The sequence below is a fragment of the Notolepis coatsorum genome, assembly GCF_963971535.1.
Source record: "Notolepis coatsorum genome assembly, chromosome: 4".
In the NCBI taxonomy this organism is placed as follows: Eukaryota; Metazoa; Chordata; class Actinopteri; order Aulopiformes; family Paralepididae; genus Notolepis; species Notolepis coatsorum.
The window spans coordinates 203,841,714-203,854,785 of NC_140168.1; positions in this window are offsets into that span (position 1 = coordinate 203,841,714).

A 13,072-nucleotide genomic window follows, 5' to 3' on the forward strand; every position below is an offset into this window, starting at 1 on the left:
GAATATGTTGACTGTATGAAAAAATCATGCCCCGCCTCGGGCAGCGCTATTATTTAAGAATATGTTGACTGTATGGGGGGGGGGGGCCTGACACTACCAATAGTGTAGTTCCTAATTCTCTACACTAGTACACTACCAATAGTGTGGCTCCTAATTCTCTACACTAGTACACTACCAATAGTGTGGCTCCTAATTCTCTACACTAGTACACTACCAATAGTGTGGCTCCTAATTCTCTACACTAGTACACTACTAATAGTGTAGCTCCTAATTCTCTACACTAGTACACTACCAATAGTGTGGCTCCTAATTCTCTACACTAGTACACTACCCAGGGCCGCCTCAGGGGGTGTGCGAGCAGTGCGGTCGCACAGGGCCTCGCGGGAAGGGGGGCCTCGCAATTTTATATTTTTTTTTTTTGCGAGGCCCCCCTTCCCGCGAGGCCCTTTTTCATCACAGACATAAAATCTAGTTTTGCTTATATGCTTATATATTTCACATTAGACACGTTTGTAGAATGTGTCTGACTTGTTCCTGCCTCTGCGGCTCTGCAGACTGCAGTGTTCCGGTTTCTGCGGCTTTGCTGCTCTACAGATTTTAGGATAGTGTTTCCGGGCTCTTCTCGGACACACGAGGTACAGGGATGATCTAATTCAGCGCTATTCAGAGGAGCGAGGCGAGTGGATGTCTTTTCAAAAGCAGCATGGATCAGAAGAAATTACACCGTGGGCCAAGAAAGTCTCCTTCCAACTTTACCATTGATACTGCGTTATGGTGAGTTCATGCAACCTATTATATTCCCGCCGTGGATCTCTCTCTCTCTCTCTCTCTGGAGCCAAACTGGTCGACTAGCTGTAGCCTGTTGTAGTATGAAGTTAGTAGCTAACGGTGTGTGGCCTGGTGTCAAGATTCAAGATTCAAGATTCAAGAGTTTTAATTGTCACGGCATACAGGTATACAATGAAATGCGGCTGGTCTTGCCCGCGACGATGTGCAATACAGTGGTACAACATAGAATAGAATCGGTGTGTGGCCTGGTGTCAGCGCCTGTATTGCTTTTCTCATGTTGTAGTTTCAGTGGTAGTGCGTTAGTCACTCCACAGAGACAGCCCTCATTGCGGTCACAGAGGCACTTCACTTAGCAAAAGCGAAAGGCCTCTCCTCTGTCCTGATTCTCCTAGATCTATCTGCAGCCTTCGACACAGTCAACCACCAGATCCTCCTCGCGGCCCTCGCAGGAATGGGAGTGGCTGGCTCTGCGCTGACATGGTTGTCATCATACCTCAATGACCGCTCCTACCAAGTGTCATGGAGAGGGACCCTGTCGGCCACCCGCCCCCTGCGGACGGGTGTCCCCCAGGGCTCGGTTTTAGGACCCCTTCTCTTCTCCCTCTACACTAAATCACTGGGTAACATTATCACGTCTCATGGCTTCTCCTACCACTGTTATGCCGACGATACTCAACTCTTCCTCTCCTTCCCTCCCTCAGATATCCACGTCTCTGAGCGGATCTCGGCCTGTCTGTCCGACATCTCCGCCTGGATGACGACCAACCACCTCAAACTGAACCTAAGCAAAACAGAATTGCTCCACCTGCCGGCCAAATCCTCCCCCCTGACCGACCTTTCCATCACAGTCGAGAATGCAGCTGTGACCGCGTCCCCGACCGCCAAGAACCTTGGTGTTGTCCTCGACGACCAGTTGAACTTCTCTGCTCACATCGCAGCGACAACCAGAACCTGCAGATTCCTCCTGAGCAACGTCAGAAGGATCCGCCCCTTCCTGACAAAAGAAGCCACCCAACTCCTCGTCCAATCAACAGTCATCTCCCGCCTCGACTACTGCAACGCACTGCTCGCTGGCCTCCCGGCCACTGCCACTAAGCCTCTTCAACTCATTCAGAACGCAGCGGCCCGCCTGATCTCAAACCTACCGAAGTCGGCCCATGTCACCCCACTTCTTAGGGACCTGCACTGGCTCCCCATTGCTGCACGAATCCGCTTCAAGGCCCTCGACCTAGCATACCGTGCGGCAAAGGGAACTGCTCCCGCCTACCTCCGGTCAATGGTCTCTAACTACACACCCTCAAGACCCCTACGCTCTGCATCTTCTGGCCGCCTCAGACCTACTCCTATCCAAGCTCCGGGAGGGTCATCAAAGAGAAGTCGCCTATTCTCAGTCCTTGCCCCACAATGGTGGAATGAACTACCCACCCCAGTTAGGACAGCCGAAACACGTCCAATCTTTCGCCGTCGACTAAAGACGCACTTCTTCAACCATTATCTGAATAAAAAAAAAAAAAAAAAAAAAAACCCTAACCCTAACTAACCATACTGTCATGCACTTGTCCTAATAAACTAACCTACACTGTAGCACTCAACACTTTGATGAACATTGTTACTCAGCTGATAGAGTTGTGCCCTTCCTGATGGCTTGTCGTACAGAACTTGTAAGTCGCTTTGGATAAAAGCGTCAGCTAAATGACTAAATGTAAATGTAAATGTTAGCTAATGGTTAGCAATAGGCGGGTTGAGCTAACTGGCTAACTGATAGCATCAAAGTAACGTGCGCAGCCGGTAGCCAACGTCGTAGCTAGCTGCCGGCTAGCTGCCGGCTGCGCACGTTACTTTGATGCTATCAGTTAGCCTAGGCTAGAGTTAGCTGTTAGCTTGTGCTACGAGTCGACCATTGACATTAGCCGTGAGAATAGCAGGGGGTTCTGGCTTATTTTTGTCCCGCCAGCGAGAGGCCTTTCGTCAAGGTGGAGACCTGTGTTGCGGCCTTTCGCCCTGCGTTCCTTGGTGCAGGTAAGATTAATGAAAATGTCATGACATTACCCACACTCTTCCTTCCTTCCCCTCCCGAATGTTTTGTTAATAACGATGTTTTTTTCCAGGCAAAACATATGCTACTTCACAACATTTGGAGATACGACATGTGCTGTGTGTGAATGTCTTGGTCGTTTGTGTAGCTTGGGTAGCGTTGGGCCGTTGGCCAAAGCTGTGTGTGGCCTGGTGTCACAGTACCTGGCTAGCCTATTTAGCTGATGTCGGCCATTGGCTCCTTGCTGCTTTGGTTTCTCTGGTATAGACCCTCTTCTCTTTGGATTTAAGTGTTGATCTTTGTCCTTTTGGATCTCTCATACATGCTCTCTCTCTAACACACACACACATGCTCTCTCTCTCTCTCTCTCTCTCTCTCTCTCATACATGCTCTCTCTCTAACACACATGCTCTCTCTCTCTCTCTCTTTCTAACACACACAGTCTGCCTATGGCGGCCTTTCTCGATGGCTAGGCTGTGCTCGCTGAGTCTGTACATAGTCAAGGATCTTCAGTCACAGTGCTCAGGTATTCTGCCACTGTGTACTCTCTGTTTAGGGCCAAATAGCATTTCAATTTCTTTCCAATGTGTCTCTCTCTCTCTCTCTCTCTCTCTCTCTCTCTCTCTCTTGGATTTAAGTGTTGATCTTTGTTCTTTTGGATCTCTCATACATGCTCTCTCTCTAACACACACACACATGACAAACACACATGTTCTCTCTCTCTCTCTCTCTCTCTTTCTAACACACACAGTCTGCCTATGGCGGCCTTTCTCGATGGCTAGGCTGTGCTCGCTGAGTCTGTACATAGTCAAGGATCTTCAGTCACAGTGCTCAGGTATTCTGCCACTGTGTACTCTCTGTTTAGGGCCAAATAGCATTTCAATTTCTTTCCAATGTGTCTCTCTCTTTCTCTCTCTGTACACTGTATATTGACTGTAGAACGGGAGCTCTCTCTCGCTCTCTCTTTTGCTATATGTTGACTGTATCATGCCCCGCCTCGGGCAGCGCTATTATTTAAGAATATGTTGACTGTATGAAAAAATCATGCCCCGCCTCGGGCAGCGCTATTATTTAAGAATATGTTGACTGTATGGGGGGGGGGGGCCTGACACTACCAATAGTGTAGTTCCTAATTCTCTACACTAGTACACTACCAATAGTGTGGCTCCTAATTCTCTACACTAGTACACTACCAATAGTGTGGCTCCTAATTCTCTACACTAGTACACTACCAATAGTGTGGCTCCTACCAAATGTGTCTGCTTGCTCAGGTAGCAAGGCTACCTGTACTGTGTGTAACAATCATGTACAAAGGGGCACTCCAGTAGCACACCACATAGCGCGCTGAGTCGCGAAGCGGTAGCCCCGGGTTCGATTCCCCGAACCGGTGACCATATGCCGCATGTCCTCCCCTCTTCTCCTCCCGCTTCACACTCTCTCCTCTATCGGTCCTGCGTAGCCAAAATGTCCTGCGTTGACCAAAAAAGCTGAAATTACTATAAATAAAATAAAACAAAAACAAAAAACAATCATGCACAAAATCAAATTGGGAAATGTTCTTTAAATGTATTCCGATGACTTTTCCATGCAGTATAGGGAGAAGTATGAGGCAGTTGAAGGCCCTTGCTGACTCCACACTTTAAACATTCAGTACAAGGACAAAAGCGTGTTTTTCCAATCGTGTGGCATTTTTTAACAGAAGGTATGTTGATGTAAATTACCCTAAATATTAGAACTGTTGTTGTTGTTGTTGTTGTTGTTGTTGTTGTTGTTGTTGTTGTTGTTGTTGTTGTTGTTGTTGAAAATGACGACTAAAGCCCTTTGATCTCTATTCCCCCTGGATATTAACTAAATCAAACCATTTCACATATCCAATCTGCTTCCTTGAAGATATTACATAATATAGTCAGGTTACCGTAATTGGCCCATCAGTCAACCCCGCTTGCGTCTGATTGGCCCATCAGTCACATGTCAGCTGATTGAGGACAGTGAGTGGCTGGTGAGTCACGGGTGCCCGAGCTTCGGCTGTGGCCCATGCAGCTGTTGTGGTTCCGAGAACAAAGCCTTCTGATATACATTTCTCTCTCTCTGACAAGGCAGGGGATTTTGATTTTTAAGCAGCAGTTTAAAAAAAAATATATATATATATATATATATATATGTTAAAGGACAAATCGCCTGCCAAAACATTACATATAAGGTCAACCCGACGTCACCGGCGCTGGTGCAGTTCTCTGCGACATCCAGTCATTTAGTGTTTAGCAATTTGGCTTTTTTAGAAATTGGAACGTTAACAAAATATAAAAATCCAATATCATTTTCCAATTAACCCCACGTGAGGTATCAAGGACAACATCGCTGGTAAACAGGGAAGGAGAAGACGGTTCATTTCCACCATATAGGCGGGAAAAAAGGGCCAGATAATGACACGAATGTGAGAGAGAGAGAGAGAGAGAGAGAGAGAGAGAGAGAGAGAGAGAGAGAGAGAGAGAGAGAGAGAGAGAGAGAGAGAGAGAGAGAGAGAGAGAGAGTAAACAGGGAAGGAAAAGACCGTTCATTTCCACCATATAGGCGGGAAAGAAGATCAGATACTGACGAACGTGTGAGGGGTCTTTAAAGTGTTGAGTACATTGCTTTTCAAACTTTTTCATGTCAAGGACCCCAAATTGATATGTACCAAGCCGCGGACCCCCATTTGATAGGATTATTTTCCCCAGCGACCCCTACCTGAGAAGATAGTTGTTAGATATGATGTAGGGGCGACAGTGGCTCAGGAGGTAGAGCAGTCATCTGGCAATCCGGAGGTTCCCGTTTTGATTCCCGCTCCTCCCGGGCAGCGTGTCGATGTGTCCTTGAGCAAAACCCCTAATTGCTCCCGATGAGCAGGTTGGGACATTGCATGGTGGCCGTCGGTGTGTGAATGTGTGAATGAATGGGTAAAATGTGAGGAACAAATTGTAAAACTATATAAAAAAGCAGCCATTTACCATTTACCATGTAGTTCAGACTTCCAGAACCATCTATACAGGCACGTGCACAGATAGAGCCCAAGGGGGGCTTGAGCCCCGCCCTTTTAACTCCGCTGGTGTTAATTGTATTTTATTTATTTATTTTTATTCTATTCAAATATAAAGAGGAAAATGTAGTAGTATCCCAAAATAATACACCATATCAATTTAAAACCGTGTGTATTTATGGATGTCGGCGGTGGGAATAGCGCGTGTCAGTAGGGTGAGTGCCTTTTTTTTTTTACATTTTTGTTTCCCTGCCCCCCAAAATGTCTGTGCACAGCCCTGCGTCTATACTGCAGGAGGGGGGATAGCAACGGAGAGAGTGAACCTATGATCAGAATAGTCATTTGATTTGATTTGATTTGAAATCTTTATTTCGAACATGTAAATAAATACAAACAATATAAAATCAAACAAATCATTGATCTCAAGAAATTAAATGAAAAAAATAAAATAAAAAAAATAAAAACATAACTCAATGTACATGTTCGAAAAGGAGTAGGAAGAGGTATACACTTATTTAATCCTACCCCTTTTCCACTACTCAAATGAGTGTGTTACGATTAGGGGTGCTAATGAAGGTGAGAACACAGTATGCAGACAAGGGAGAAGGAACGAGGCAGAGACGAGGGGTGAAGCTTAAAGAAGGGATATTTACTAACAACCAAACTACAAAACAAAGGAGGCACAGCCGGGCTGGCTCTGGAACAAACACGCACTGATCACGAAAAACAAAGAGCTCCAAACAAAGCTAACAAAACAAACAGAAAAACAAGCTCACTTGACTGGACCACAACTCACAAGATAGGACACAGGCACTATACGGGAACAACACAGGGTACTGGAGGAAATTACACCACAAGGAAGTGAGGACAGACCCACACTTAAATACAAGGACTAATTACAATGAGCAACACCTGGCAAGGCCAGGCCAAAACACAGAATCAAATAACACCAAACTAGACACAAAAAGCAATATCACACACAACAACCAGACAAGGAGACGACATCAAACAAAGGCAGGGATGGCCCAAGATACCAAATAAGTGGAGATTAACTCTATTATTTTAAACCAGACCAAAATGGCCACCTGCACCATCTGGCTCATCTGGCCACTAGAGGGAGGTAGGAGACCAGGTAGCGTCTATATTAATCCCAGCCGAAGAGTGCAAGAGCGCTTCCGCATTTTGCCCTGATTGGCCCCGGTAACGCCCTCCAAATGCGCATTTTCTTTTCCCCCGCTCAGACGCCGAAATGGAATACATGTATATTATATTATCGCGACGCGATTCACTCGCAACGCCATAACGTTTTCCCTGTACATTGAAACGTTAACACAACGCAGCTGTCAACTGTACTTTACATTATCCAAACGAGGACCACATGTACTTTACATATTATGGAATACATGTCAATCAATCAATCGCGTACCTCTTAATTAGAGGGAACTGGAGGTATATGCTGACCACAAGCGTCTGGAGTCCCAGCAAGCCCCTAAATACCTTGGCGTGCGTCTGGATCGGACACTGTCCTTCAAACAACACCTCGAAGATGTCAGGGCAAAGACAACATCAAGGGTTGCGCTGATCCGACGCCTCGCAGGTACAACCTGGGGAGCCACTGCCAAGACCCTTCGGATATCCACCCAAGCCCTGGTCTTCTCGGCAGCGGAGTACTGTGCCCCAGTCTGGAGCAGAAGCCCACACGTTAAAAAAGTTGATGCGGCTACTAACAACGCCCTCCGGATCATCACTGGATGCCTGAAGGCTACACCCGTCTTCCTGCTGCCAGTCCTTGCAGGAATCGCACCAGCTGGCCTACGACGAGAGGCTGCCACTCTCGCCCTAGCAAGGAAGGCAGTGAAGCATGACTGGCACATCCTACACAACACCACAACAACAACAGCACCTATGAGCAGACTCAAGTCCCGACACCCCTACAACAAGGTGGCACAAGAGATGCTCCGTTCCACCACTGAGGACCTATCCAGAAATGGATGGCTGGCGGCAGCCTGGAAGAGAGAGTGGGAGAGTGCTGGGCCAACCCGTATCCACCACTACATCTGGGATCCAGGAGATGGCGCCACAGGAGACGATCTTCCACGCCGGCAATGGGTTCTGCTGAACCGTTTAAGATCTGGGGTTGGTCGCTTTAAAGCATCATTAAAGAAGTGGGGCCTGGCAGACAGCGCTGCATGTGAGTGTGGAGACCCTGAGCAGACTGTTGACCACATCCTGACCATCTGCCCCCTATACAAACCACCCTCGGAAGCCAGCCTCTTTGATGTGGGACCAGAGTTAAGGGCATGGCTACAAGATACAGAGTTGGACCTCTGACGTTACACGAAAGAAGAAGAAGCTCATGTTAGCTCAGTAGTTAGCTTCATGTTAGCTCCATGTTAGCTCAGCAGTTAGCTCATGTTAGCTCAGTTAGCTCAGTAGTTAGCTCCATGTTAGCTCAGTAGTTAGCTCAGTTAGCTCAGCAGTTAGCTTCATGTTAGCTCAGTAGTTAGCTTCATGTTAGCTCAGTAGTTATCAATCAATTGTAGCGCTGGGATAAAGGAGTCGGAGGCGGTGTATCGAAGTTGAACCTAATTCCTTTATTCAACAGCAGCATAACAACAATGTCAACGTAGTCGAATCGATAGGTAGAATGAATGCTCGAGGCAGGAAGTGCTACACACAATATCGTCCGGGGACTACTATTCCCAACAACAGTTCTGTGTGAATTATGTACAGTCACTACACAATCAATCAATCAATCATGTACCTCTTGCACGGCTGCGGCGCGGCGGCTGGCGTGGCTGAATAACAGTAGCAGTGATCGCCTGCTGCGTCCATCGTGTGTATATATCGTATTAGTATTAGCAATAGCATATAGTATTAATGTGATTGACCAGCGTTAATGTGTGCTAATATGGCTTTAATATGGCGCGTTAATATGAACCAAAGGCATCATCTGTGATTAGTGTTGAATGGGGGTCTACTCTGAACCGCGTCGAACCAAGCGGCGACCTCATGCGCCTGGAAAAGGAAAAGGAAATGCGCATTACCATACTGGCGTATGGCGAAGAATGCGGAAGCGCTCTTGCACTCTTCGGCTGGGATTAATATAGACGCGACCAGGTAGGAGACCAGTTCAGTTCAGTTCAGTTCAGAGTTTTTATTTGCCACATGGAATCATACAATCAGAGTATCTTCATTATACAATCATAAATAGTCATTCCATGGACCACTGTCAGGAGGTGGGAAATGTCCAATGTCTTTATCATAACCGGCCCAGCAAGGGCTGGGCCTGGGAACATTACAGTACCTCCCCATCAATGGGGGGCTTCCAGACCCCCGAGAACAACGTCCGGACACGGGTGAAGCAGGAAGCCGGGACCCCGGAACGAACCCAGGGAGAGGACCCGGAGACCTGGGGCCGGGAGCCAGAGCAAAAAACCCAGGAGGGGCATAGCAGCTAGGGGGGCTGAAAACGGGTGCAGAGGCCCGGAGAGGGGGGGTGGGGATGGGACCGAGGCCCGGAGAGGGGAGGCGGGGAGAGGAACCGGGAGCTGGCCACCTGAACCATCTGCAAAATGGCCGCCTGCACCATCTGGCTCATCTGGCCACTAGAGGGAGGTAGGAGACCAGGTAGGAGACCGCTGTCAGGAGGTAGGTAATGTCCAATGTCTTTATCATAACCGGCCCGGCAAGGGCTAGGCCTGGGGACGTTACATGAGTGTACTAGTTTAAAACTTTACAAAACAATATATATATATATATATATATATATATATATATATATATATATATATGCAAAACAAAAAACAAAAACTATATATGTAAAACATGAAAGAAATAAAATATTTGTTTTTTTTTTATTTAAAAAAAAATTTGAACTACTCCCGTGAGTTTGCTGTGGACGCCGTCAAGGACCGCTGAGGGACCCCGGACCCCACTTTGAGAATCAATGGTCCAGTCGTAAACAGAAGGCCACGCCCCCACAGACCACACCCCCACCAGGCCACGCCACACCAGACCACGCCCCCTCATCTTACTGAGAGTTAGCTGTGCTCAGACAGGGTGCATTGTTTTGTGGATGGTGCAGCATTTCATGGTACAATTATTGTGTGAGGAAATATCACGGTTTCACAATTATTATACTATGCCACTCCAACCAATGATGTTTGGTACAGCGTGATAAACATCTGATGTTTTTGCTATGTGACTCAACTAAAATACAGAATCCTTTTTACATATCTATATCGTATCTGTACATATCTCTTACCTACTCTTACTAGTTATGCTGCTGGCCAGTTTGACATATTAGTGTCTTTATACCTGTATCACTGTACATATACATACTACAACTTGTACATACATCTGATTAGCACTATTACTCAGTAGTACTCATTTATATATGCATATACTATTGCACTTTACTGTTACATTTGCACTCTGGTTGGATGGCAAACTTCTTTTCGTTGTACTGTACTCGTGCCGTATGATGACGACACATTTGAATCTAATCTAATCAATACTGTAAATGAGCTCCATATAGCTGAGGAATCCTGGAGATCCAACAACAGGCAGGAGGAAGGAAGCGCAGGGTTTTTTATTATGTGCACCGGGCCCCGCATTTCTGCCTGAACAATCCCAGCTTCCCCAAAGTAGGTCAGCATGAATCCGCACCGCCAAAAATAATAACAAAAGGTGAGGCTCCCACTCTCTCTAGGGGGCGAGCGCTCCGCTTTTTTACCCCCCCTTTCTCGCACGCCTCACACATACACACACACACACACACACACACACACACACACACACACACACACACACACACACACACACACACACATACCCTCACATACACACACACATGGCGCCCCAGCGAAAAAGTGCCATATCAGCTCTTTACAAATCTGTAAGGCTTTATACTAGGACCATTATTAGGCACAATATTGCATTCGGGATGGGGGGGAGGCAAACCGGCTGCCATTGTAAAAAAAATAATATATATGTATATTTTAACAAGACAATAGAGGATAACGCGCACATTGTAAATATGTAGAGTTTTGTTTTGGGAAATCAGCGGCGGGGAGTGTAATGATGTTAGTCAGGCATGCATTGCTCATGGGACGGGGTTTGCACGGCGTGCAGCCAGTCTGTGAGCAGAAGCACGCGTGGATGTGCACACGCAAGCACACAGGAATGCGCTGCACTCGACTGATGCGCCCACTCGCTAAGTACTACTTTGCATACCAATATGGCCGGTCGTCAGGTGTGTTCAAAAATACGTTCTCAGATACATTCACACAAAATGTGTGAATGAAATGTGTTGCGGGAGCGCGCATGCACGTGGCGTCATTAAAACATAGTGCAACACCAGTCATCCCATGAGCAAAGCATGCCTGATGATGTTAGTCTGTGACGACGCAGATGGGAGAGAGGAGTGACTGTGCCCTCTACTATAGCCCCTCATCCTTTTTCATCAGCGTGTTTTCCCAACCCTGAAAAAAGTTAGTCGCAGAGCCCCCCCCCCCCCCCCCCTTCCTCTGGGGGCGCTCCCGCGAGCCAAGAGCACTCCTCCACCACTACAAGCGGGGACAGTCAGTGTGTCACCTCCGCACAGACGTGCTGTCTCTTAACACACACACACACACACACACACACACCTACACACACACACGCACACACACACGCACACACACACACACACAAACACACACACACACACACACACACACACACACACACACACACACACACACACACACAGATATCTATTGTTCTCTCTCACACACACACACACACACACGCGCCCTGTCAAAGTTTGAAGGGAGCACACAGTACGCCGTGCGCGCTACGCCCAGAGACAGAGCCTCTCATGCACCGTTAATGTCTCCGCTGTCCACATGATTAACGTTACCGGATTCCCATTCCCAGACGTCCGTCCGAATTCCATGAGTCCCCTCCCTCCCGCTTTCACCTTCTGCGCTGGGCCCTTTCTCCCTCTCCTGGACGCAGGGTAAAAATAGAGCCTGCTGCTTTGCCCCCCCTGCGTCTCTCCTCCCTCTGCTCTCTCTCTCTCTCTCTCTCTCTCTCTCTCTCTCTCTCTCTCTCTCTCTCTCTCTCTCTCTCTCTCTCTCTCTCTCTCTCTCTCTCTCCTCTCTATCTCCTCTCTCTCTCTCTCTCTTTCTCTCTCTCTCTCTGCTTCTCTCTCTTTCTCTTCCTCTCCCTTCTCTCTCTCTCTCTCTCTCTACTCCTCTATTTCTCTCTTTCTCTGCTCCTCTCTCTCTCTGTCTCTGCTCCTCTCTCTCTACTCCTCTCTCTCTCTCTGCTCCTCTCTCTCTGCTCTCTCTCTGCTTCTCTCTCTTCCTCTCCCTTCTCTCCCTTCTCTCTCTCTCTCTCTCTCTCTCTCTCTCTCTCTCTCTCTCTCTCTCTCTCTCTCTCTCTCTCTCTCTCTCTCTCTCTCTCTCTATCTCTCTCTCTCTGTGTGCATGCGTGTGTTTCGGAGCGAGTGTGTTGGAGCGGGGCAGGTTTGACTGAGCGGTTTGCGTGAGTTAAAACTTTCTGAAAGTTATTTCCATCTTCTATCTGTGTGTCTATTATATATGTACGTTTTGTTTGTCTTTTGTCAGTGTTGTTCGTTTAGTGTTTGGTGTGTTTTGGAGCGAGTAGCAGCCACCAGTTCTGCTGGTAGGCATGCCGCCCGCAGCTATGACTTTTGAGCGTCTGACGCGCAGACACGCTATAAAGCTCTCCCCGGGACTGAATTGCACCGTAGAAGAGTGCGGGCTTATCTTTCAGAAGACAGGTTTTCATGATTTTGAAAAATGAAAAAAGTTATCTGAATTTATCCATGAATTTTAGAGTGGATGACTTTGATTATACTATTTATATAACTTCAGACACGATGAAATGCTTTGGATGTGGGATGGAAGGTCATATGATTAGGTCCTGTCCTACTAAGAGGCCTGGGTCGTCTGATCAAACACTGCCATCAGCCAGGGCAGGTCCAAGTGGCTCGAGCACCAACAAGGGTCGAGAGAGAACCTCTGGGAGGAAAGGAACAGGAGAAGGTCTGGTGGAGAAGACAGGACAAGGTGAGAAGGTGCAGGGGGGGGGAGAGGCCTGGTGGAGGGAGTAGAACAGGGTAAGCAGGTGCAGGAGGAGAGGAGAGGCCTGGTGGGGAAGACAGGACAAGGTGAGAAGGTGCAGGGGGAGGGGGAGGGGGGGGCCTGGTGGAGAAGACA